The sequence below is a fragment of the Balaenoptera physalus genome (genome assembly GCF_965194825.1).
Source record: "Balaenoptera physalus genome assembly, chromosome: 5".
Classification (NCBI taxonomy): domain Eukaryota; kingdom Metazoa; phylum Chordata; class Mammalia; order Artiodactyla; family Balaenopteridae; genus Balaenoptera; species Balaenoptera physalus.
In genome coordinates, this window is record NC_138884.1 from 8,043,537 (window position 1) to 8,069,688 (window position 26,152).

Sequence of the window (26,152 nt, forward strand, 5' to 3'; positions counted from 1 at the left end):
TCTTGTATCTTTCTGATTGGACAAAGAACCAAATCTTACTAGATAAATATAAGGTTTTTTAATGAAATATAATCTAGTTCCAACCTAGCTATATATCTGGCCTTAAATATTTGAATTTGTTATTACCTCTACAGGATGAATTACTTTTAGCATTTGGTCAAACTAAGAATGACTAGAAATGTCTGGAGAATTCTGGGCAGTTTCCATATTCTCTGTGATTTAATTTGTTGTTGCACTAAATAGCGAACCTTTATCTGCAGCAAGATTAAATTTTTTGCTATTGAGATGGAAAAGATAACAATGACATGAACATTTGCATTTTAACTGGAGCTAGTATTTTGGGGCAGGCAAAGGGGAGATGGTTTAGAATGTGAGTCTTCTCACTGTCATCCTGATAAGTTTCACCCCACACCTACCAGCACCTATAAAAAAGGAAGTCACTCCATATGTTCTCCTTACCTAATATAAGAGCCAATATTCATCATAGTTGATCCCACATAAAACTCACTTAGATCTGTAAAGCTCACTCGATAATTTTTAAAAGATATATGCCAAATAAAATCAAAATTATATTCTGTCACTTTAAACATGAAATAATCCATTATTAAAATTCCGAGATTTTAACAAACGCAATAAAATTTTCTTTCAGTGCGAAAGTACTCTCAACTCTCGTCCGGTTGATTTCCACTTTCAGACAACTTACAACCAAGGGAACATTTAAATCCTGATGATACAAAAGAAAAAGATCTCCATTTAACACATTAGCATGGATGGAGGCTTGATGGTTTGATCTTCACAACTACGAATTACATGAATTTTAATAGAAATAAAAACTAAAGTAGGAGCTAAGAAATGCAGAGATATTTCACTAAAATGAAAGAAAATGAGAGCTTTTTGTTGGATTTACTTTCATTCTTACTGCACCTATAATTTGCATCTCTGCATGTTTCTAATTCTTTCCAGGAGCAAGTTGAAAATCTTAGATATGGAGCTTTATGAAGAAATCTGATCAGTCAGAGTAAAAGGTTCTGCTCACTTTTTTCCCCAAGTCCAATCCATTTGCAGTCCTTATTTCTCCAGGAGGATGAAAATAAGACTTTCTTCCTTTCACCTTCAACTGGAATCTCACGGCTGGTGCTGCCAGCGTCTCTGCCATGAAGATTCTTAACAACGATGAATTGACTCCAACTCTGCTCTCCTTGATTTTTCCTCTCATTATCTGCTTCTTTGCTAAACCCAGAATCTTTCTGACCATCAGTCTGAAAGAGAGTGCTGTATATTTGCCTCTAGGTATATATAATGAGACCTGGTTTCTGGAGCAGCTAGTGATGGGGCAACAATAGGAAAACTCTGGTTCTTCTGGTCAGATCAACGCACTCACTGAAGCATTGAGTTAAGTTTGTACCCTTTCCTGTGCATCAGACATGGCAGGCATGGTGGAGCTTCCATTCTGTTATTAGGCAAAGGGGGACAGGGGAGAGATGAGTTAAAGTTAATACGAAATGTAAATGGGAAAAAGCAAAATATGGGTGCTTTCAGTGCCAATATTCTGTGGGCGGAGGACCTCAGAAAGGAAAGATTTCCCCTTGTAGTTTTTGAATTAAACTTTCAGTTCATTATTACAAATGTTGTAATATTGAATATTATTAAATATAGTAAAGTTTATTTGAACAGAACATATATAACACCTTTATATAAAATAAAAAGCAATGATTTTTATTATTGAGGTATAATTGATGTATGAGTTTCAGATGTACAACATAATGATTTAATACCTTTGTATATTGCAAAATGATCATCACAATAAGACTAGTTAACATCTGTCACTATAGTTAGTTACATAATTTTTTTTTTCTGACGGGAACTTTTCAGATCTACTCTCTTAGCAACTTTCAAATATGCAATACAGTATTATTAGCTGTTGTGACCATGCTGTGCATTATATTCCCAGGACTTATTAATCTCTTAACTGGAAGTTTGCTTGTACCTTTGGATCCCCTTCACTCATCTCACCCATCCTCCACCCCTCACCTCTGGCAACCACCAATCTGTACCTATGAGTTTGTTTTTTTTGTGTTTTGGGTGTTTATTTTTAGATTCCCTGTATAAGTGAGATCATACGGTATTTGTCTTTCGCCGTCTGACTTATTTGACTTAGCAAAATATCTTCTAGATCTACCCATGTTGTCACAAATGGCAAGATTTCATTCCTTTTTATGGCTAATATTCCATTTTATATATACACCACATCTTCTTTATCCATTCATCCATTGATAGTTCTAAAGTTGCTTTCATAACTTGGCTATTGTGAATAATGCTGCAGTGAACACAGGGATACATAAATCTTTTAGAATTAATGCTTCTGTTTTCTTCAGAAATACTAAGAAGTGGAATACCTTGATCATATGGTAGTTCCATTTTTAATTTTTGAAGAAACTCCATACTGTTTTCCATAGTGGCTGTATAACATTCTCACCAACAGTGTACAAGAGTTCCCTTTTCTCTATAACCTTGCCTTAGAAGTTCAAAAACAGGCAAAAACCAATGTAAGGTGACAGAAATCAGGAATGTTATTGTCTCTGGGGAGCAGGTCGTAGTAGTGACTGAGAAAGGACCCAAGGGGGAACTTCTGGGGTGCTTGCCATAATCCATTTCTTTATTTGGGTATTGATTCCGTGAATGTGTTTCCTTTGTGATAATTCATCAAGCTATACATGTTACATGTGACACTTTCCTGTATTTATATCATACTTCAATAAAGATTTATTTTAAACAAAACATTACTAAAATAAGATAAATTCTAACTAGGACTTTATTTTTAAGAATTATATTTTTGAAGCCCTTCCTTCCAAAGGAAGCATTTCTAGTAGCTCACACAGATTGCACCAATAAAGAGTACAAATGGGGAATCAGGGTACCTATGTTCTAGTTCCGTTCTGACATAACTAGTTCTCTCACTAGAACAAATCATGTCAAATGCCTGGTCTTCATCTCTCCTTTGGTAAAAGAAGGTATTTAAGCTAATCCTTAACATTCTTCTCAACTCGAAAGTCTCGTGGTTCCAAACGTCTCCCTAATTAGATGGGTATCAATTGCTGAGCCATGTGAGGGATACTCTTTCCTTCTAACCAAGTTACAGTAAAATCCAGACTATGGAGGGGGAAGGTTAGCATTAATAAGAACATATATGGTATGTTGGCAAAGGACTCATTTACAAAAGCACATGATATGTCTGAGACATGCAAAGTACAAAGATGAATTTTTTCTTCCTTCTCATGTGACCTTTTAAAATCCGAAATAGTATTTATAGATGCCCCCTTCCCAATGCCACTTCTGTTCAAAACATTTCTGACCTTTGCAAATGCAAGGCGTGGAACTCTGAATGTGACTTTAAAAATCAATTAGTAAAGACTACAATGATATTTACCCCTGTAGTTAAAAAGAAAAGATCCTGAAAAAACTTTTTAAAGCAACCAGATAAACAACCTAATAAATGATGAAGGTCATGTTGACTGTAGAATAGACGTCCTTTCTAACTCTCCTAAGTAATCATTCCAGTCTAGCTGTTGTCTGATAAGAGAGTTAATTATCCCATATTTCATTTTTAAAATTAATTAATTTATTTATTTTTGGCCGCGTTTGGTCTTCGTTGCTGTGCGCGGGCTTTCTCTAGTTGCGGCGAGCGGGGGCTACTCTTCGTTGTGGCGCGCGGGCTTCTCACTGCGGTGGCTTCTCTTGTTGCGGGTCACAGGCTCTAGGCACGCGGGCTTCAGTAGTTGTGGTGCGTGGGCTCAGTAGTTGTGCAGACTCTAGAGTGCAGGCTCAGTAGTTGTGGCACGTGGGCTCAGTAGTTGTGCAGACTCTAGAGTGCAGGCTCAGTAGTTGTGGCGCATGGGCTTAGTTGCTCCGTGGCATGGGGGATCTTCCCGGACCAGGGCTTGAACCTGAGTCCCCTGCACTGGCAGGCGGATTCTTAACCACTGCGCCACCATATTTCATTTTTAAAAGCAACCTAAGTTCTCAATTAAATGCTCAAGATGGGGGAAAAAAAGTGTTTTTTTGTTTGTTTGTTTTCATCCATTTTCTTTGTGACATGGATGCGACAATTCGATGAGAGAAAAGTACCCCCCTTCCTAGTTCCCCGTGAAGTGCGTGCCCACTGCTGGGGGCTCCTCTGAGTTCTAACTCTTGCTGTAGCCTCACACGGTTGGAGAAGACAGCTAATTAATTTCACAGCTGTCCTAAATTTTCACAATGAGGTTACTGTCTGCCAAGGCAGTCTCTTCAAGACCGGGTCCTTGCTTCTTACACATACAGTGACTGGCCCTTTCAAATCTTTGAGCCAGTTTCTCAAGACCCAGTAATGGGTGTGAAATGAATTTTACACGTTGCCAACTTACCTTACACATTTTCCTTTCAGCCTAGTTATTTTAAAAATAATAATAATTAAAAAAGCTATTCAAAGAAGAACAGACTTTCAGCAACTGGCTTACCTGTCTCTCAAGCTGCAGGGCACAGAGCAGATTCATAGAGCCCTAAACTTAGGAAACTACAGCTCTATTGTTCCTTGTTCTTCATACAATTTCCTCATTAATTTTCTGTTCCTCCCTTTTCTTTCTAATCCCAGTTTTCTTTGCCTCCTCACCATGTCCTGTCATGAATGTGTTCAGTCTAAGTGTTGCAAAAATATTGCCGGAAAATTTGGAGTAACTGCCACGGTTACTCCCAATTTCCTTACTAGGGTCATTCCAACACTTAGAGGATGATTGTGGCAGTTTCAGTTAATGGGGTGAGGGAGATTCAATATTTAATATTTCAGTTTTCAGGTGCACTTTTTTGGGAAATCTGAATAAGATTTGAGAACTGGAAAGGGCAGTATTAACGCCACTCAGGCAACTGCAATATCCAAAGATTGTCTGACTAGAAGTTTTTCATGGTTTCTTTTTTTCCTGTTTCTATGGGAAAGAAAACTCCCTGGGAGACACTGAATTTAAAAGAAATGTTTAATATATAGGTGCTTCAAAAGTTGTATTAAAATTCATATTGTTAAATAATACAAAAACACTCTGGCCAAGCATTTCTTAATACAGTTTCTAAACAATAACTTCGTTACACACAATTCAACTGACTGTATCCCACTCTTAATTCTCATGCTAATGAGAAGTTAAAGCAGACTTACTTGAAAATCCACAGACATCTATAGTTTCGCAACCAAATCTGTGTTAACAAAATAGAACACTAAGATAACTATAGATGGTGTAACTGGTTGTAATAAACTGAATGTTTATGTTTTGGAAAACAAGTCAGTTTTTGTCCAGGTTATATTTTTGGCAAGGACTGCGTCATTTATAGAACAACAAACTCTCAGGAAAAAATTGAAAATTATTGATGGCCAAGCCTTACACAGAATACATCATTCAAGAATATAAACCAATCCTACCTTCATTCCAGCCTGAAAAGTGAGTGAAGTCAGTTCATTCTATGTCCTAGAAGTCACTAGCTACCTTGGCTCCCAGGATATCAGTGTGTCTGACAGGTTCCTGCTAAATCTGAAGTTGTTATGAGATGCAAAGCCCTAACAGGAAGCTGTGAATCAGCATACAGACCAGGATGAGACTGAAAGCTCTGTGAAGACACCTGCCCACTGATCAAAGACCAAGACACTCAGTCAGCATGCCGGATGGCCTGGGTGCCTGAGGGATATCATTGTAGTAATGAGTACCAATAAACCATTTTAAGGATTGTGAGAAAATCGAGCTTAGTAGCCAACCTGCACTGTGTGAATAACAGTTTGAAATCAAATAGTAAGCATAATTCCGTCATTAAGACCTCCACAGACAACCCGGTGGGTTTTCTTTCATCCCCGAAGGTCCGTTTTATGTTGCATAGGTGCTGCCTGAGTTTGAGTTTCATCTTCTTTTATTTCCGTTTCCCATCCTCTGATGGAGGCACTAATGAGCTATAAAAATAGCCAAGGGGCAGACAAGATAAGGGCAGAGAAATCAAGGACAAGGATAATCTACAAATGAAAAAATTACTCCCATAAAAACCAAGAGTTGGTTAGTGATGCCATGAAATAATGAAATTATCTCCAAAAATTCTGTTGCTGTTGTTTTTAAGGTACTGGAGAATACAAGGAATTCCTTAAGGTCTTTGGCACAGAAAACTCTCATGTTTCAGGAAACTTTGATTTTGGCTTCTCTTACAAAGGAAAATTGTCCATAGAAGAATGAATGAGCCTAGCTTGGCTATGGGATCTTGCAGTGATGGGAGTGATCCCATCACTGCAGTGATCTTGCATACTTTATTTTCTGAAGGACCTAAATACTCTAAAGATTAAGATGTGAAGGAAACTGTGTACTAGGCTGGAGAAAAAAATATTACAAAGACTTAGCTAAATGTCAACTGGAATATGGGAAACCTCGACAGGAAGAGTACAAATTCGACTGGAAAAGGGGTTTCACTTTCAAGACCATATTGTATACTTAGCCAATGTTGGGCACTGTCACGTGTTATCTAATTTAATCCTCCAAACAATCCAGTGAGGTCACTGTTGTTGCTATCTTTATGCAGATGACAAATTGAGACTGAGAAAGCCACCAACTTGCTCAGGATCACAATTAGGGAGTGTTAGAAAGAGCCTTTCTGACACCAGAGCCCTTACTCCTTTCTACTTCAGAGGAATCTCTCAGATTTAAGAACAAATCAAGAGTAGCTGGGAAGGAGGTGGATGACAGGGAAAAATGAGTTTCCCTGTGTATTTTAGTTATTTGATCTAACAAAATAAGTTGAAAAATCCTTTGCACAATAAATCAGGGTTCATTAAAAATAAATTTACAGAAATTAATAACTGGATTTAAAAATAGGCTAAGGAGGACTTCTCTGGTGGCACAGTGGTTAAGAATCCGCCTGTCAATGCAGGAGACACAGGTTCAATCCCTGGTGTGGGAAGATCCCACATGCCACGGAGCAACTAAGCCCGTATGCCACAACTACTGAGCTTGTGCTCTAGAGCCCATGAGCCACAACTACTGAGCCCACACGCCACAACTACTGAAGACCGTGCACCTAGAGCCTATGCTCCACAACAAGAGAAGCCACCGCAATGAGAAGCCCGCACACTGCAATGAAGAGTAACCCCCGCTCGCCGCAACTAGACAAAGCCCATGTGCAGCAACGAAGACCCTACGCAGCCAAAAACAAACAAACAAACAAGCAAAAAACTCCAAAAATAAAAATAGGCTAAGGACTTGTATAGATGTTTCTCCAAAAAAGACATAAAGTGGCCAACAGATATATGAAAAAATGCTCAACATCACTAATAATCAGGGAAATGCAAATCAAAACCACGATGCAGTTATCATACCTGTTAGGATGGCTATCAACAACAACAACAACAAAAAGATAGCAAGTGAGGATATGGGAAAATTTGAATTGTTACATGGTTTTGACGGGAGGAAAAATGATGCAGCTGCTATGGAAAAGACTATGGAGGTTTTTCCAAAAATTAAAAATAGAATTATCCTATGATCCAGTAATTGCACTTCTGGGTATTATCTAAAAGAACTGAAATCAAGATCTCAAAATATCAGCACTCCTATGTCATTGCAGCATTATTCACTATTCAAAATTATATTGTGGAAATAATTTAGATGTCCATTGACAAATGTATGGATAAGGAAAAACATGGTATATACCTATAATGGAATACTATTTAGCCTTAAAAAAGAAGAAAATTCTGCAATATGTGACAACACAGATGAAACTGGAGGACATTATGCTAAGTTAAATAATCCAGTCACAGAAAGACAAATACTGCATGATTCCACCTATATGAGGTATCTAAAGTAGTCACATTTATAAACTCAGAGTGTGGAGTAGTGATTGCCAGGGGCTGGGGGTTGGGGGGAAATGAGGAGTGTCTAATCAACAAATGTAAAGTTTCAGTTATGCAGGATAAATAAAGAGAGCTTACTTATTCTACAACATAGTCAACAATAATGTGTTGTACACTTAACAGACGAAATATCATATTGTGTTCTTACCACAATAAAATAAATATATGCTTGCATCCAGAAAAAAAAAAAACTTTCTGAAAAGTGGAAATTATATTAAGTTTTTGTCACACCTAAGGAATATTTTGGTATTTGTGTTTATTATTATTATTATTCTCACACTGCCTTATAGAGTACCTGCACAAAGTAAGTATGATTGATTGCTGAGAAGATGGAAACTAGATAGTGTCAGTAAGAAAAGATCTTTCTTATGATCTCCTGAGGAATTAGCCAGACTACTCATTTGTGTCCTGGTAGCTCTATCATGGTCAGAACTTCCACAGAATTCTGCTGACTTGCATTCTGGATAGGACACTATAGTACTACATCTTCTGTACTTCAGAAGCTCAAATTATTCTCCTAATAAAGGAGCTCAATGTGTAAATATATTAAGTAGGATACTATTCTATTTAGAGTGATTTTACATCACGACAGTTTATATTAATGAACTTGCACACATAGACCTGAATATAGAAATGAATTTCATGTTCTCACCAGTCTCAATCCCACATCCAAATTTTGATTATGTAGATAACATACTTAATTTAACTATCCACTTAATGTAATGGACAAGGCCATTTAATTTGGTATCATATAAGCCAAAGCTTAATGATTCAATCATTTTTGTTTGAACTGGATATACTGTTGTCAACAATGAGTTCCAAAATCAATAAAAATACTTCAAACATATACAGATATATGTGTATTTATAACACACATGCAAATATTCCTTTCACAATGGCCTCCCAAATTCTTTAACTCTCTCTCCTCAACAAAGAAACCAAAGCACAAAAACCTAATAGTTGTTCTCTAAATGAACTGAAATTGGATGGATATTCTGGCTTAGGATCTTTATCTGGGCAATGGTCTCAATATTGTCAATTAGAAGGAAGTGTCCCATCATAGTTTACCAGTCAAACATCTTTTTATTTATTTATTTTCAAGAGAACAAATCCACATTTTTATTTATTTACTTTTCAATAAGTTTAAATTCTTGAAGGGTACAACATCACTTGGGTTCTGTGTCCAATGGCCTTAGCAGGAAGATTACTTTGGAATTTGGCCTGAACCACACCACTGTTTCCATGAGCATGAGTTATCTTTCCCCACATTACTCTGGTTTTGTTAGGTTTTCCACCAGGAGTTACTATGTTGTTCTTTTCTTTGTACACATAGCACATCTCTTGTCTAGACAGAATTCAGTTTCATCTCGAGCATCTACACCTTCAATTTTCAGAAGAGTTGTGCGCTCCCTCTTGTTCCATAGACAGAGCTTATAGCCAGAAAAAATGGCCTTGGACCACAGCCTTCCAGACATATTTGTCATTTTAGAAGTCCTGTTCCCAGCAGGCCTCCACAGGCTTTAATATGGCTAAAAGAGCTACCACTAAAACATCTTAAAGTGATGCCTAATCATCAGAAAGTAAGTTCAATACACCAGCCTCAAATCAACCTTTTGTTTTGTCTCAATCCTTCATTGGACAAACCAGAAGTATCCAATATTTAAGTGTTTTGAACATAAAAGAGAAATTTCAAACTGAAAAAAAAGACTGAAGGAGACAAGGATAATTCAAGGGACAGAAAATTAAAAAAAAATTACTACCTCAGACTCACTTAATGACATAGTGCATACATAGAACAAGAACAGCATGTTTCTTCAGTGAAAAAGGAAAAATTTCTGAGATTAAAATGATGATTGCAGAAGTCAATATAAATCCAAAGCAAGACTGAAGATAAAAAAGAAATGCAGTATACAAGTAGTCAAAATACTTATGCTTGAACATTTCTTGATTGATTAAATTCAAAAGATATATGACTTAGATGGGTGGGATGGGGGTGGTGGGAGGGAGGTCCAAGAGGGAGGGGATATAGTTATACATATAGCTGATTCACTTCATTGTACAGCAGAAACTAACACAACATTGTAAAGCAATTTCATTACAATTTAAAAAAACAAAAAAAAGATATGAGAAATAAAATACACACATGAATGAAATAGTCCACCTTCCAATTCTAGAAATTCTAAATAAAAAGGATAAAGAAAATGTAGATAAGGAAACTATAAAAGAGATAATATAAGAGCATTTACTAGAATTGAAAGACCCAAGCCTTCATATTTAAAGGTCTACCCAGAACAGTAACTAAATAAACATACAAACAAGTAACCAAGAGAAGATATATGATTGTGGAATTTCAGAACATCAATAATGAAAAGATTTAAAATCCTTCCGAGGAAGAAATAAAACAGTTTATTTACAAAAGAACAAAAACCAGACTAATGTAAGACTTCTCACCAACAACAATGAATGCTAAAAATCAGTGTCCTGAGGAAAGATTGTTTTAAATTGTTATGGTTTTAAAATTATAAAGTAATGTAAAAATAGAAAAAAACCTTTTTTCAACATGCTAAGATAAGCTTATTTTGCACAAACCATTCCTTAGTAAATTACTTCTGGTTATCAGGAAGTTAACTAAGAAATGTTTGTAATCTAAGAAACAGTGCATCTAATCCAGATAAGCAATGAAATTTACCCCTCCACACGTATATCTATGCAGCAGTCCTGCAGAAACAAAGTCCTCCAGGGTGGAGAAGGTAAACAGACGATTGTCCAAAACACAGGTAAAGAATAAATAAAATAGATAAAGTAATTGAGAATTCAGAAAAACTGGAATATATTCTGAAAATAACTGATGGAGTATGGAAAAGGAAAATCCATTTGAAGTAATACTAGAAGGATTCTTTGCGAGGTACAGGGCATTGAACCCAGAAGAAAACAAAATTTTAAAATTTCTAAATTTTAGACTCTAAAATTAATGAATGTGTACTAATGTTTACTGGTTTCTACTTTTATAATCAAACCACAGAATAGCGGTTTCTACTTTTTTTCCCATAGATTAAAAAAAAACATTATGGTAAAGAACACGAAACATTAGATCTACCCTCATAACAAAATTTTAAATACACAGTATTGTTAAGCATAAGTACATGGTTGTACAGCAGATCTCTAGAACTTATTTATCTTACATACTGAAATATTATACCAGTTAAATGGCAACTCCCTATTTCCCCTCCATGCCGCTCCTGGCAACCATCATCCTATTCTTTGTTTCTATGGGCTTGACTGTTTGAGATAATTTATACGAGTAGAATCATGCAGTATTTGTCCTTCTGTGACTGGCTTATTTCACTTAGCATAATGTCCTCCAGCTGCATATATGTTGTCATCTATGGCAGGATTTATTTCTCTTTTAAGGCTGACTGATGTATGTATAAATCACATTTTCTTTCTACATTAATCTGTGGATGGATATTTAGATTGTTTCAATATTTTTGAAATTATGAATAATGCTGCAATGAATATGGGAGTGCATGTATCTCTTGAAGATCCTGATTTTAATTATTTTGGATGTATACTTCTGTGGGACTGCTAGATCTTATGTTAATTCAGTTTTTAAATTTTTGAGGAACTGTCGTACTGTTTTCCATAGTGGCTGCACCATTTTACATTCCCACCAACAGTGTACAAGGAACTAGTTTCTCCACATCCTTGACAACACTAATAAGTGTTGCCAAGATAACATCTTTTGGGTTTTGTGTTTTTTTTTTGATAATAGCCTTCCTAAGAGGTGTGATGTATTATTGTGACTTTGATTTAATTTTCCCCTGTTGATTCTTCCTTGGAGAAATGTCTGTTCAAGACCTTTGCCAATTTTTAAAAATTTGTTTTTTTGTTATTGAGTTATAGGAGTTCCTTATATATTTTGGATATGAATCCGTTATCAGATAGATGATGTGCAAATACTTTCTCTTATTCTATAGATTACCTTTTCACTCTTTGATGGTTTCCTTTGTTGTGAAGAAACTTTTTAGTCTGATGTAGTCCCACTTGTCTTTTGTATTTTTGCTTTTTGCCTGTGCTTTTGATGTCATATCTAAGAAATTATTTCCAAGACCAATGTCATGAAGTTTCTCCCTATGTTTTCTTCTAAAAGTTTTACAATTCCAGGTCTTATGTTTAAATCTTTAGTCCATTCTGAGTTTATTTTTGTGCATGCTGTAAGATAAGAGTCCAATTTCATTTTCTGCAAATGGATATCAATTTTTTCCCAGCATCATTTGTTAAAGAGACTGTCCTTTCTCCATTGTGTATTTTTGGCAACTTTGTCCAAGATCAGTTGACTGTTTATCTTTGGCCTCTCTATTCTGTTCCATTGGGCTATATGTCTGTTTTTATGCCAGTACATACTATTTTGATTATAGTTGTGATATACTATATTTTGAAATTAAGAAGTATGATATTTCCAGTTTTGTTCTTCTTGCTCAAGATTGCTTTGACTATTCAGGGTCTTTCGTGGTTTTATATGAATTTTAGAATAGTTCTTATTATTTCTGTAAAGAGCGTCACTGGTGCTTTGAGAGGGATTGCATTGAATCTGTTGATCACCTTGTATAGTATAACACCTTAACAATATTAAGTTTTCTAATCCATGAACACAGAATGTATTTCCATTTATTTGTGTCTTCTTCAATTTTTTCCATCATCGTTTTATTCATTTTTCTTGCTTAATTGATCTTAGACTTCTAGTACTATGTTGAATTTAAGTGGGAAAAGTGGGAATTCTTGCCTTATTCCTGGTCTAAGAAAAAAATTTTCAGTTTTTCACTACTGATTATGATAACAGCTGTGGGCTTTTCACATATAGTCTTTGTTGTGTTAAGACAAATTTCTTCCATTTGTCGAAAGTTTTTATCATGCAATTGTGTTGAGTTTTGTCAAAAAATTTTTCTGCATCTATGGAGATGCTAATGTCCTTTATTTGGTTAGTGTTGCTATATCACATTACTGACTTGCATAGGTTGAACCACTATTTCCTCTGAGGGAAAAACTTCACTTGGTCTTGGTGTACAGTCCTTTTAATGTGCTGTTAAATTTTGTTTGCTAGTCTTTTCTTGAGGATTTTTACATCTATGTTCATCAGGGCTATTGGCCTATAGTTTTGTTTTCTTGCAGTGTCTTTGTCTGGCCTTGATATCAGAGTGATAGTGGCTTCATAAATTGAGTCTGGGAAGGTTTCTTCTTTTTCAATTTTTTGGAGGCATTTGAGAAGAATTGGCATCAATTATTGTATAAGTATATGGTAGATTTTACCCTCTGAAGCCATCTGGTCCTGTATTTTTCTTTGTTGGGAGCTTTTGATTACTGATTAACCCCTTTACTCATTAGTGATATGTTCAAATCTTTTATTTCTTCATGATTCAGTCCTGGTAGAAACAATTCTTATGTTTCTAGGAGTTTTATTCATTTCTTCTAGGTTATCCAATTCATTGGTAGATAGTTGTTCTCAATGTTGTACTCACAATTTACCTCACTTATTTTGTATATGGTTCTCCATGAAGGATAGAGTTTGGGAAAGACTGGATTACAGTTTCTCTGAGATAGTAATGAATGCATGCTACTAATGGTTTTAGACTTGTGCTACAATTAAATTCATAATGCTAATGTATAAATTATTATGCCAAAATCTAGTAAAAATCTATCGCTTTGTGTCACATAATTATCACAGTTAGTGGCATAGTGGAGTCACTATTTGCAGAAGAGTAGATTGAAAAGAAAAAAATTATTTAATGTTGTATTTTAAATTTTTACAAATTAGTTTGGTGACAAGAGTGAACCTGATTTTGAATAATGCTGGATATCCAGGGAGACAAAAGTCCAATAAAAGAAGACATAATGTAAAATTAGTTATTGAATTTGTTTGTTATAATCAATAATAGAATTTAAAAGAGGCGCATAAGAGGTGTGACGAATATGGTATGGCAGGAACACCCCAAGTTAACCTCTTCCCATGGGCACACCAAAATTACAACTATATACGGAGTAACTAGCTATGAAAACAACCTGAAAACTACCAGATAAGATTTTCCACTATTAAATACATAAGGAAGGAACCACAACAAGATAGATAGGAGGGGTAAAGAGGAAGTATCTAACAAAACTCTGGGACAGGTGACCCAAAAACAAGAAGATAATCACAATTTCAGAGGATCTCTCCAAAGAGTGAGGGGCCCAAGCCCCCACATCAGAATCCCCATCACAGGGGGCTTGTAGCAAAAAACAAAAACAAAAACAAAAACAAAAACAAAACAAAAAAATCCCAACTAGACCCCAGAATGTCTGCCTTTGAAGGCAGTGGGGCTTACATATGGGAGAGTCAGAGGGCTGTGGGAAAAAGAGACTTCACTTTTAAAGGGAGTGTGCAAAATCTCACATGCTCCAAATTCCAGTGCAGAGACAAGACAGTAATCTGAAAGGAGCCTGGGTCAGACCCACTTGCTGATTTTGGAGAGCCTTCTGGAGAGGCAGGTGACAACTCAGACTGCTCCTGGTGATATGAACGATGATGGGACACACGTTGGGGAGCTTGTCTGCAACGAGGACATCAGTGGGGGCAAGTGTCGTGTTAGAGTCCTCTCTCTATCCTCTTAGTATATGGGACTTACCAGCCCATCAGCAGGCCAGCACCAACTCTGAACCCCTTCAGGCCCTAAAGCCAGAGGCCCCACCCACCAGCAAGCCAGCACCAGTCCTGCCCCTGTCCCAAGACCCATAGCCAGCTGCCTGTGGGCCCAATCCTGCCCAACAGTGGGGCATCACCAGACTTGGCACATACCCCCAGCCCGTGGAGCCCATGGAGGAGATGGCCCAAGACATCAGCAGGCTGGTCACAGCCTTGGGATCCCTTGGGCCATGCAGCTACATGAGGCATGGCCTGGCAGCCAGCTGGACTGGGGGCCAGCACAACATACCAGCACACTCGCAATAATTGGCCCCATCACAACAGAAGGGTGCACACAGCCCACACAGAGGACACCTCCAGAGTATATACATCTGGTGAACAGAGGGGAGTGAGCTGTTGGGTCTCATAGGATATCTACCTCATAAGGCCACTTCTCAAAGATCAGGAAAGATAACTAATCTACCTAATACATAAAAATAAACACAAAGAATTAGGCAAAGTGAGGAGAGAGAAATTGGTTCCAAATGAAGAAACAAGACAAAACCTCAGAAAAAGAACTAAATGAAGTGGAGATAAGCAATTTACTCAATAAAGAGTCTAAGGTAAGGATTATAAAGAGACTCAACAAACTTAGGAGAAGAATGAATGAACACAGGGAGAATTTTAACAAAGAGTTAGAAAATATAAAGAAGAAACAAACAGAGCTGAAGAAAACAATAACTAATATTTAAATACACTAGAAGGAATCAATAGTAGATTAGATGATACAGAGGAATAGATCAGCAAATCAGAAGGCACAGTGGGGGGAAATCATTGAAGTGGAGCAGAAAAAAGAAAAAAAAAAAGAATTTGTAAAAAATGAGGATAGTTTAAGCGACCTCTGGGACAACATTAGCATACTAACATTTGCACTATATAGGGGTCCCAGAAGGAGAAGAGAGAGAGAAAGTCACAAAGAACTTATTTGAAGAAATAATATCTGAAACCTTTCCTTACCTGAGAAAGAAAACAGACATACAGTCATAGAAATCACTGAGTGTGCCACAAAGAGGAACTCAAAGAGGTTCACACCAAGACATATGATAATTAAAACAGCAAATATTAAACTTAAACAATCTTAAAAACAGTAAGAGAAAAGCAACAAATTAAATACAAGGGAAAACCCATAACACTGTCAGCAGACTTTCCAACAGAAACTTTGCCTTCCAGATGGGAGTGGCAGGACATATTTAAAGCGATTTAAAAAAAACTACAACCAAAATTACTCTACCTGGTAATGCTTTCATTCAGATTTGATGGAGAGATAAAGAGTTTTAGAGATAAGCAAAACCTAAAAATAGAGTTCAGCACCACTAAACCAGCTTTGCAAGAAATGTTATAGAGAGTCCTCTAACTGGAAAAAAGCACAACTAGAAATATGAAAATTATGAAAGGAAAAATCTCTTTGTTAAAGGCAAACATACAGTAAAGGCAATAGATAAACCACATATAAAATTAATAAGAAAGGTAAGAGACAACAGTAAAATCATCTATATCAACAAGTAGTTATGAGATATAAAAAACAAAAAAAATATAAAACATGATGTCAAAAACATTAAACATGGGGAGGAAGTAAAATGTCAGGGTTGTTAGAATGTGATAAAATTTAAGAGATTTTCAAATTAAAATAATCATGTATGTGTATATGTTGTTTTATATGAACCTCATGTAATGTCAAACCAAAAACCTATAAAAGATACACATGCCCCAAAGGGAAAGGAATACAAATATAACACTAAATATAGTCATCAACTCACAGGAAGAGAGCAAAAGAAGGAAGGAACAAAAAAGAACTACAGAAAAAAAAAAACCCAAAAAACAAAAAACAGAAAAAGCTACCAAAATGGCAAAGGGAACCCTCTTGCACTGTTGGTGGGAATGTAAATTGATACAGCAAATGAATATTTGCTTCATTAATATCAGAAGTATATCTCACTGTTCTGTTTCCTTTGCTTTTCCCATAGCTTTTTTTAAAAGGCCAAACTATAAATTAATACATTTTAGACATTTAAAATCACAATTAAACTCAAAATGTGCAGTATCAGCAATGCATATAACCCCAGTGCAGGCAGGACAGTATGTGCAGCTATGACTAAATTCATGTACACACACAATGCCAGGTGCATGGCTGACAGCGGTTACCACACTCTATGGATTGGAAAATGCATCTCAATTTCAGAGATCTCGAAGTGTGAAAAAAGTCTTAAAATAAATAAAATTAAGTTATAGAGATAATAATGTGATAGCTGTGATAGTCCTATTCAGAACAGGGGGAAAAAGTTCTATATGGAAAACAGAGGATAGACCAAATGTTAATTGAAACATTATCTCTAAGCATGATTTACCTGCTTATTTATGTTTATTGTATCTTTTTCTGAAGGCTATAAGTTATCATTTGTAGTCCTCAAAAAGCATTGTGGAGAAGGAAAAATATTTTTCCCTCTACACTTCTAGGTTCTTGGCTGATACCGCTCTGTAATAAAAAGACAGAATAACAAGAGAGAAAAAAAAACAACAGAAGTTTAATAACATGTATACCTCCCATATACATGGGTGATACGCAGGAAAACTAAATAACTCCCTGAAATGGCCCAAGCTACCACCTTAAATATGATCTCCAGCTAAAGACAAAAGAAGGTGCTGTGAGGGAGGAGTCCAGTTAGAGGAGAGGACCAAGAAAAGCACAGTAAACAAGGCAAAGGCTGTTATGCGGATTTAAGTCCTTGCCTTCTCCACTGATAAGAGTGTCTAGAGATTTAGTCATCCTCCTCTTCCGGGTACAGAGAGGGGGACACCCTACAAATGGAGACGCCCTTATAAATGTAAACACCCCTCACGAAAGGGCAATGTCTACTCAGTTTTCAGAGCATTCCCTCTGTCTGCCATGTGTTAAAAATAATCAGCCTAAAATAATCCTTTTGCCCAGGAGGCATATTTTGGGATGGCATTTTCTGCTTCCCTTCAACACTGAACACGTTTCATATGTTTCAAATTAATGTAAAGAAGATTAGGAAATTATTATAGAAAGAAGCAGCAATTAAGGGGATACAACTTTGAAAGAGAAAGAAAAGAAAGGAAGAAAGGAAGGAAGGAAGGAAGGAAGGAAGGAAGAAAGAAAGAGAAAGAGAGAAAGAAAGAAAGAGAAAGAGAAAGAAAGAAAGAAAGAAAGAAAGAAAGAAAGAAAGAAAGAAAGAAAGAAAGAAAGAAAGAAAGAAAGAAAGAAAAAAAGAAAGAAAAATGAAGGAAGGAATGAAGGAAGGAAGGAAGGAAGGAAGGGGAATTGAGGAGGCAGGAGAAGCTTGAGCACTGTTCAAGACCTCTAGAAATAGTAAATAACACTAAGGTGTAGGTACGTTATCATCTCTATTTTCCAAGTGAGAAACTGAGCTGATGAGGGCTGTGCAGCTTGCCCAGAGTTATGACCTGGATGGTACAGAGCTGAGGTGTGTGTTCAGGCAGCCTGACTCCAGAGTTCACCCTCTTGGACCTTGTGTTAAACTGCCTTTTACGGGGGGAGGAGAGAGGAGGGGGGCAGTTGTGCCTTGATTTCTAACAAAACGGTCTTGTGAAAATTCTATCTACATTTATCCAAATGATAACAGGTTACTCCTATACTGTTTTTCACCAATAATCATTGTTCTGATGTGAGTCGTAAAAGGAAATATCAGTAGTTACCAAAATAATTCAAATTTGGCCTCGCTGGTCTGTTTTTTCGCTTTTCTCCATAACATTTTATTTTAATGTCAAATCATAATTAGGCATTATGATTATGTGATTATGATTAGTGCCAAATCGTAATTACAATGTTTATAATTATTAAAACTATGGTTTTAATTTTTAAAAGACTGGGCAACTAGGCAGATATTAACATCTTGATTTCCTTTCTCTAAAAAAGAATTACAGGGAGTTTTTGCCATTTTCATTCTGTAACAAATCTTAAAAATTTTGTTCATTCATTCATTTATTTATTCAACCAATATTTATGGAAATTGATGCGATCGGGGGGGTTGCCCCCAAAATGTCACTTTGGCATATTGATTATTCCGAAGTAAAGTTATTTGAGAAACAGCCAATGCAAGAAAGACACTCTGATCCTCCTCTCTGCCCTTCTCAAAGCAAAAATAAATCTCCCATGTGAAAGGCACCCTCTCTGATCAGGAAGTAGAGACACATCCTTATTGCCAGAAACAGGGAATTCAGGAACCAGAGGCTATGTAAACAAGCTCTGCTTAGTTTCCCCACTAATTAGTACCCAAACCTAAGTCTCTTTGTCTTGTCAATTCTTCATAAATTTATTGCCTCTTTGTCTAAAAGGAATAAAAGCTGCCTGCTTTAGTCATTTCTTTGAGTCTCATATTTCTATAAACTTCCATATATGTGAAATTAAAATTTGATTTTCTCCTGTTAATCTATCTCATGTCAATTTAATTATTAGACCGGCCAGAATAACTTAGAAGGGTAGAGGAAAGTTTTCCCTCCACTGCAAAACTACCGTGTGCCAGACATTTTGCCAAGTGATGAGCAAAAGCAGGAAACAACACACCAGGATTCTTGCCCTTGTAGAGCTTACAATCTCATCTCGGAGTAAAGACAGACTTAAAACCCCACAAGTGATACAGAGTAAAGGGACAAAGTAGGTGATTAGATAGTTAATCCCACTAGGGGATTGTTAGTAGAGAAAAAGTATGGGAAGACTCCTGTAAGTTGATGATTACTCAGGAAGGCAGGCTTGCTTAGAAACAAAACCATGCAACAGAAACATGAGACATGCCCCAAAATGATATAATAATAGTGGCTTGAGACCCACATCCTGCCCAGTGAGCTCAATAAGTTAACAATTCCTAGGGCATGCTCCTCTGCACACACTAAAAACAAAAATATAAGGAAAAGGTGACATTACACTGAAATCCAAGATGATTAACCATTTTTAGTTTATGTTAATGCCTTTTTGCTCATTTCCATTGCACCATGACAGTCCCTACTTGACCATGTAGGGACATGAAAACTCCCCCACCTGACGTGGAGAAGCTGATGATGGAAGCTTGATGTCTACCCAAGAATGAGGAAGAAGTGTCCCCTCCCAACTTTTCCTTGATTATAAGAAGTGTAACCCACTAAGTTCTCAGGGTGAGGCACCTTCTCACTCCCCTGTCTGTAAGCCTCCTAAGTGTCCTATTCTAATAAATAACTTTTTATCTATCACTTGCCTCTCACTGAATTCTTACTTCACTGAGACATAAAGAACAGGAGCTCCTCGGAGCCCCCTGAGACATGTTTTAGCAGTTTCAGCTGGCGACCCAGATGGGACGTGGTAAATAAGAAGGTCGAGGGCCAGGTCCTAATAGGGCCATGGGACTCCACGAGCCAGGAGCACTGGAGAGGACACTCAGTCAATGACTGCGCATTTTAGACAGGCTGATCAACCCCAAATGCTTTGGGGCTCTGATTGGGTACCTAGGTACAGACCAGAGGAACGATGGTATGGATATCTAAAGACAGGGAACCAGAGGAATGGTGGCAATCAACATGGGTTGCCATAGAAAGGTGGTGTGGATGTTTAGAGATGCAGAAGGGATCTTATTGCTGGTGCAGGAGACAAGGGAAATGGTACGTGAAAAGGAAGAAATTTTACTGTCTGGGTTGCTTCTGACAGGATTTAGCAATCTATACTCTCCTTCTTAATTCTGAGACTTTTCCCCTACATTCTATGTCTATCCCTGTTTAAACTCAAGCCTGTAAACTTAACTATTAAGGTTTGTTAATAAATACAGACATGTCTTTTTTTTTTTTTACTTCAAATATTTTTTTTTAACATCTTTATTGGAGCATAATTGCTTTACGATGGTGTGTTAGTTTCTGCTTTATAACACAGACATGTCTTTAGAGTCTTCAACATTAAGTATAATACTTTATTGTACCTGGCTTTACAAAAAGTCAATAAGTTTATATTTGTTGTAAATTGTCAGAAAGAAAATTCACCCCTATTGTCAAGACTTTTGCCATCCTGATGCCCTTGTAGTATGGTTACAGTCTGCTCCTAAATGAGAGAAAATAAAATGTGTAAACAATAGCATAAATTAAACAGTCAGGGCTATGAGAAATCTAAGATGGTCACTTGACTCTTCCCAGCTTCCTGGCAAACCTCATTTTTTACTTAATGGGTTAAAGCCTTTCTTGGCTACAAGACTGATGCCCTCATAGTGAAAAAAGAAAGGTTAAAAATATGTTTTTCACTTGGAGTATACTTTCTACAATTTTTAGCAATCAAGGCAACCACTTTATTGGACAAATTATACAAGCCTGTGTGATCAATTAACCTGACTTATTTTTTAAACAAATTAATCTCAATTTGGCTATGTTTGGTAAGAACAAGGGTAATTTTAGAGAAAAAGAAATTATGTTTTAATAGATGATATTAAATTTGAGTTTTGCTAATTGAGGTCAGTACCTACTGTCTAAAACTTACTTTTCAAATAGCTCTTTCTTGCTATGTTATATTATTGTAAAGTTTAACTGAGTTATTAAGAAGATATTCTAAACTTGTTTCTGATGCTGGTCACTGTAATCTATCTTTGGATGAAGGTTAGATGCCCATAATCTATAACCAGGGGATTATACATACTAGACAAAAATTGTTTAAAGGACTATGTCCAACCTAGATAAAACCAGCCTCTTATCAGATATTCTTAAGCACATGATGCCCAAGAAAACTGAAGGGAATGAACTTCCAAGACTTAAGGTACTTTTCCCCTAATTCCTAGAAGTGCCCAACGGAGGACTTCCTGAGCCCTGATGTCAGTCTTCCTCTCCCTCCAACCCTTACAAATGCTGACCCTTTATTTCCAATTTGCAGTCAGACCAGTTCTTGCTCATTGTCAACACCACTGGGGACACCTTCTGTACCATTCCTTTGTGGCAATTTCTCAGGTGTTAACACCTCATTGGGAGACTACTTTGGACGGGATAACATCTATAGTTGTAACTGCAAATCTTAATTAAATTGCATGGTGGATTTTGACAAAGGGAATGAAACTTTTGAATAGAAAACTATTGCTCTGATGGAAGCTGCCGTATCCATGGAAAAGGCTGTTCCAGCAACGGCTCTCTCACAGGTCGGAGCCCTTGCTCCAGCCGAGGTTACTATCCCAGGGGAAAACACACCCAGGGGTGAGGAGAGACCTCCATATCCAGGAGCTCCTTTGTACCCTGAGTTACCCAAGGGGCCCATTTCCAGCCTAGCTAGCACCCACAGCAGCCTTAGTTACCAACCAACTGCCCCTACGGTTCTGCCTCTGAGAGAAATTTCTGATAGAAATCAAGGACAATAAGAGTTCATGTGCTTTTTTCAATGTCTGATCTAAGTCTGGCAGAGGATAAATTGGGAAGTTTTTCTGAGGATTCTGAACTTTTTACAAAGGAGTTTACCTGGTTGATGAGATCTTTTGATCTCACCTGTGGGATCTACAGATCTCATCTCACTGCTGCATCTCTGAGAAAGAAGAGCATACAATACCGGCAGCCAGAGTCCAAGCTGACCAAGTGGCAGCCTGAGACCAGCAGGGCCATGCAGTTGAGCGGGTGGGGAACAATGCTGTCCCAGAGTCAGATCCACAAAGAAATTGCCAGATAAATTTTATTGATAAGCATAGATGGGTCCATATGATTAACTGTTTAATAGAGGGTATGAAAAAATTTACAATAAAACCGGTCAATTGTGAAAAAGTGAAAGAAGTCCAACAGGGACCAGATGAAAATCCGGCAGTTTTCTAGGGAGATTAGAGGAAGCTTTTAAAAAGTATGCGAATGTGGAGCCCTCGTCCCCCGAGGGACAGGCCCTTTTGGCTATGGATGTCACTGCCCAGTCTGCCCCAGACATCAGGCACAAAATTCAGAAAGCAACTGCTGGTCCTCAGACCCCTATGAACGCTTTGCTCCAATTGGCTTATTCAGTTTTCAATATTAGGGATATAGCTGAAAAGGCTGAACACACCCAGAAAAATATACAAAAGGCCCAAATGATGGCAGTGGCTTTGTCCACTCAGAGACCACCAAATAGGAGACTGGACTTTCCAGGCCAATTTGGCTGTGGTAGACCACAAGGCCCATGGGTACACAGAAAAAACCAGTATACCATGTGTGGACAAAAGGGGCACTGGAGGAAAGATTGTGATCGATGTGCCCTTTGCAAACAGCCAGGACATTGGCTGAGGGAATTCTCCAGATGCCAGAGAGTGACGGAGGTCCCTCGGCCTTTGATGGTTTTGCAATCAGAAGACTGAGGGGGCCCAAGGCCAAGAGTGGCTCTGCCTAGAGATGCCATTTACATAATTAGTGTCAAGTCCCAGGTGGTCATTGATGTGGTGGGCCATTTGAAAGAATTTTTCATAGACACTGGTGCAACCCTTTTGGTCTTAACCCAAAGGATTGAAAGTCTTAACAATCATAAAAAAATATGTAATGGGAGAGTCAGGAAAGAGACAGGGGCACACTTTCCTGTAACCCCTTTTGTGCAAGAGCAAAAGCTGATCATTTTTACATTCCTTTCTGTTTGTGCCTGACTGTCCTATCTCTTTAATGGAAGGGACTTACTAACTAAATTGTCCCTCTGTTTCTCGAGGGACAAGGAAGCCACCCTTATTACCGAAAGATATTAACAGAAAATAAAGAACAGATTAAATCTATAACTGAGATAAAAGACTTGAGAGACCCCAAAGTATGAAACATTGAGGTTCTGGACCTAGTCAAACACAAACAGATTGAGACCTTAATTGACCCTCTTCCAGATTTGGAAACTGTTTTAAAAAAATGGTTTGGATCTCCAAAATCATATTTATAATCTCTTTTAGTGACTTTTCTAATGCTTATTACTGTATTTCTTTTAATTTACATCTTTCATAAACTCATCCTCCAATGCTTAACATCAAAGAGGGCTAAAAGATATTAAGCAAAGTGACATTGGTTTACGGTTCTCCCAACAGAGAAGGGACAGTCAGCCAGGTGTTTTACTCCTTCCCCAGGCAGGCCTACGTCCCTTCTCAGTAGGAAGCAGTTAACAATCGGTTGTCACCCTTTACCCCCCTTTTAAGCATAAAAGGGTAAACACCTGCAGGGGGGATGATAGGGACAGAGTAAATGGACAAAGTAGGTGATTAAATAGTTAAATCCCACTAGGGGATTGTAAGTAAAGAAAAAAGTAAGGAAGACCCCTGTAAGTTAATGATCACTCAAGAAAGCAGGTTTGCTTAACCACAAAGCCAAGCAAGCTTGCTTAGCAACAAAACCATGCAATGTGTTTGAGACAGGGAGTATATGGGAACTCTTGTACTTTCTGTTGAATTTTTCTATGAACTTAAAACTATTCTAAAAAATAAAGTCTACTTAAAATGAAAAAAAAAACAAAAAAGGAAAAATTTAAAAGCCACGCAACAGAAACATGAGACCTGCCCCTAAAACAATAAAACAATGGTGGAATGAGACCCACATCCTGCCCAGTGAGCTCAGTAAGTTAATGATTCCTAGACACGCTCCTGTGTGTACCCTAAAAAACAAAAGTATAAGGAAAAGGTGACATTATACTGAAATCTGAGATGATTTACCATTTTTAGTATATATCATTGCACTTTTGATCATTTCCATAGCACCATGACAGTTCCAGTTTTACCATATATAAGAGCCTGTCCCCAGGCCTCTGTGGGCGAGGAGCTCTGTCCACCTGAAGAGGTCTTTTTACCATACCACAAGAAAACTCCCCCACCTGACATGGAGGAGGAGGTGATAATAGAAGCTTGACATCTACTCAAGAACAAGGAAGAAGGTGGTCTTATCTCCCTCCCCACTTTTCCTTTGACTAGAAAACTGTAGCCCACTAAGTTCTCAGGGTGCAACACCCTCTCACCTGCCCACTTGTAAGCCTCGTAAGTGTCCTATTCTAATAAATCACTTCTTAACTATCACTTTGATTCTCACTGAATTCTTTCTGTGCTGAGACATAAAGGACCAGAGCTCTTCAGAGCCCCACGAGATGTATTTTAGCAGTTTCACAAGTACTAGGTACTCATGAAGAAAATGATTTTAAACATTCACCTTAGCAGAGACTTGGACTCACAGAAATTATCCTTAAAAAAACTAGAAGAAATAAAGTTTCTCAACAAAGCATTAAACAGATGGCTGTTACAAGTGCCATATCTTAGTTTTGATCTTATGGCAATTGCAGAGATGTTGAATAACATCTGCAAGTGATTTCAAAGTAATAAAAACTGTTCTTGTTTAAAGATCTTCCATAAATAACTACACTGCCTTCTCAAATTGGCGGTGCAAAAAACTCTCTGTAGGATTACATTATTTGTTATTGAATTTTATAAAGGGATAAGATCTCTGAAAAAAGGAATTAATTAATTAGAGCCAAATCACTTTTGTAATACCTGTCACTAGTACTCTTAGGGTCTAACCAATTGAATCTTAAGAATCTGATCCTTTAATGAAGGAGACTCAGAGGAATTTTTCTGTTTCGCTCCTGGGAGAGGGGAAGGAGACCAGAAAAGGTGGCAAAGATACACAGCTGAATGTAGAGGAAGTATTTTAGAATGAAGGATCCTTCATTGAGGGGAAAAAATGCACAAGAGCTGCGAGAGCTGTGAGTTTCAGTTTTATTTGGGAACTTACTGAGGTCTGTAGCCCTGAGATAGACTCTCAGAAAGCTTTGAGAAACTGCTCCGAATAGGTAAGGGGAGAGGCCAGTACACGTGTGATTTTGGTGAAGAGATATGCACAGTCAAGCACACATCTGAGTAGGATACTGCTAGTCACTAGGAACAGATAACTCAGTCAATTATTTTAGTTCATTTCTAAGTATGGGAAGATGCCAGAACCTGGTTCATAAAATTTTCTCATGTAAATATCTAACTATCTCAGAGCCTGTTCTGCCACTTTTCCCAGGACTCAGTGTGCCTCATCGCGATCCCTGCCCCAAATTCTTCCCAGGGTATATTGTAGGTCAGCGACTACAGTGGATAGTGACTCAATCCTTGTAGAACCAGCTGGCAAGTGACATTCTTTAATTGGCAAAGGAGAGCAGAATTTGCCAGCCCACAATAGGCTGATTAATTTTTTAAAAAGCAGACATATGAAAATTGAGTAGAAATTACCCTTTTGTAAGGACATTTACATATATAAGAGAAATCTCCACTTGTAAAGATGTCTTCCTCTCTGTATCAGGAAGAGGGGGTTGACTCTAAATCTCTAGAAATTCTTATCAGTGGAGATGGCAACTATTTAAAATTACTCAACAACTTTACCCTTTTTTACTTTGCTTTTACTGGTAATCTCTCATAACTGACTCTCCCCTGACTCCCCAACATTTTCTTTTGTCTTTAATTGGAAATGATATTTAAGGTGATTGCTTGGTCCATTTTGGGCAGTTACTCAGTTTTCCTGGGTATCTCCCTTGTATACCAGAATGTATACATGTTATTAAACTTCTGTCTTTTTTCCCCTGTTAATCTGTCTTTTTATTACAGAGGAACCTCAGCCAAGAACCTAGA

The 26,152-nt window shown here is 37.4% G+C and overlaps 1 protein-coding gene and 1 pseudogene across 2 annotated transcripts in view; both read right to left on the reverse strand.

The window, feature by feature from the left end:
* LOC309660803 (uncharacterized protein) overlaps positions 1-26,152 on the reverse strand; it is a 576,745-nt gene that overhangs the window by 16,256 nt on the left and 534,337 nt on the right. The gene's annotated exons all lie outside the window — the stretch shown is intronic.
* LOC309660805 (large ribosomal subunit protein eL33 pseudogene) lies at positions 8,975-15,823 on the reverse strand (annotated as a pseudogene). The gene has a single exon. The product of its transcript is annotated as a large ribosomal subunit protein eL33 pseudogene (transcript).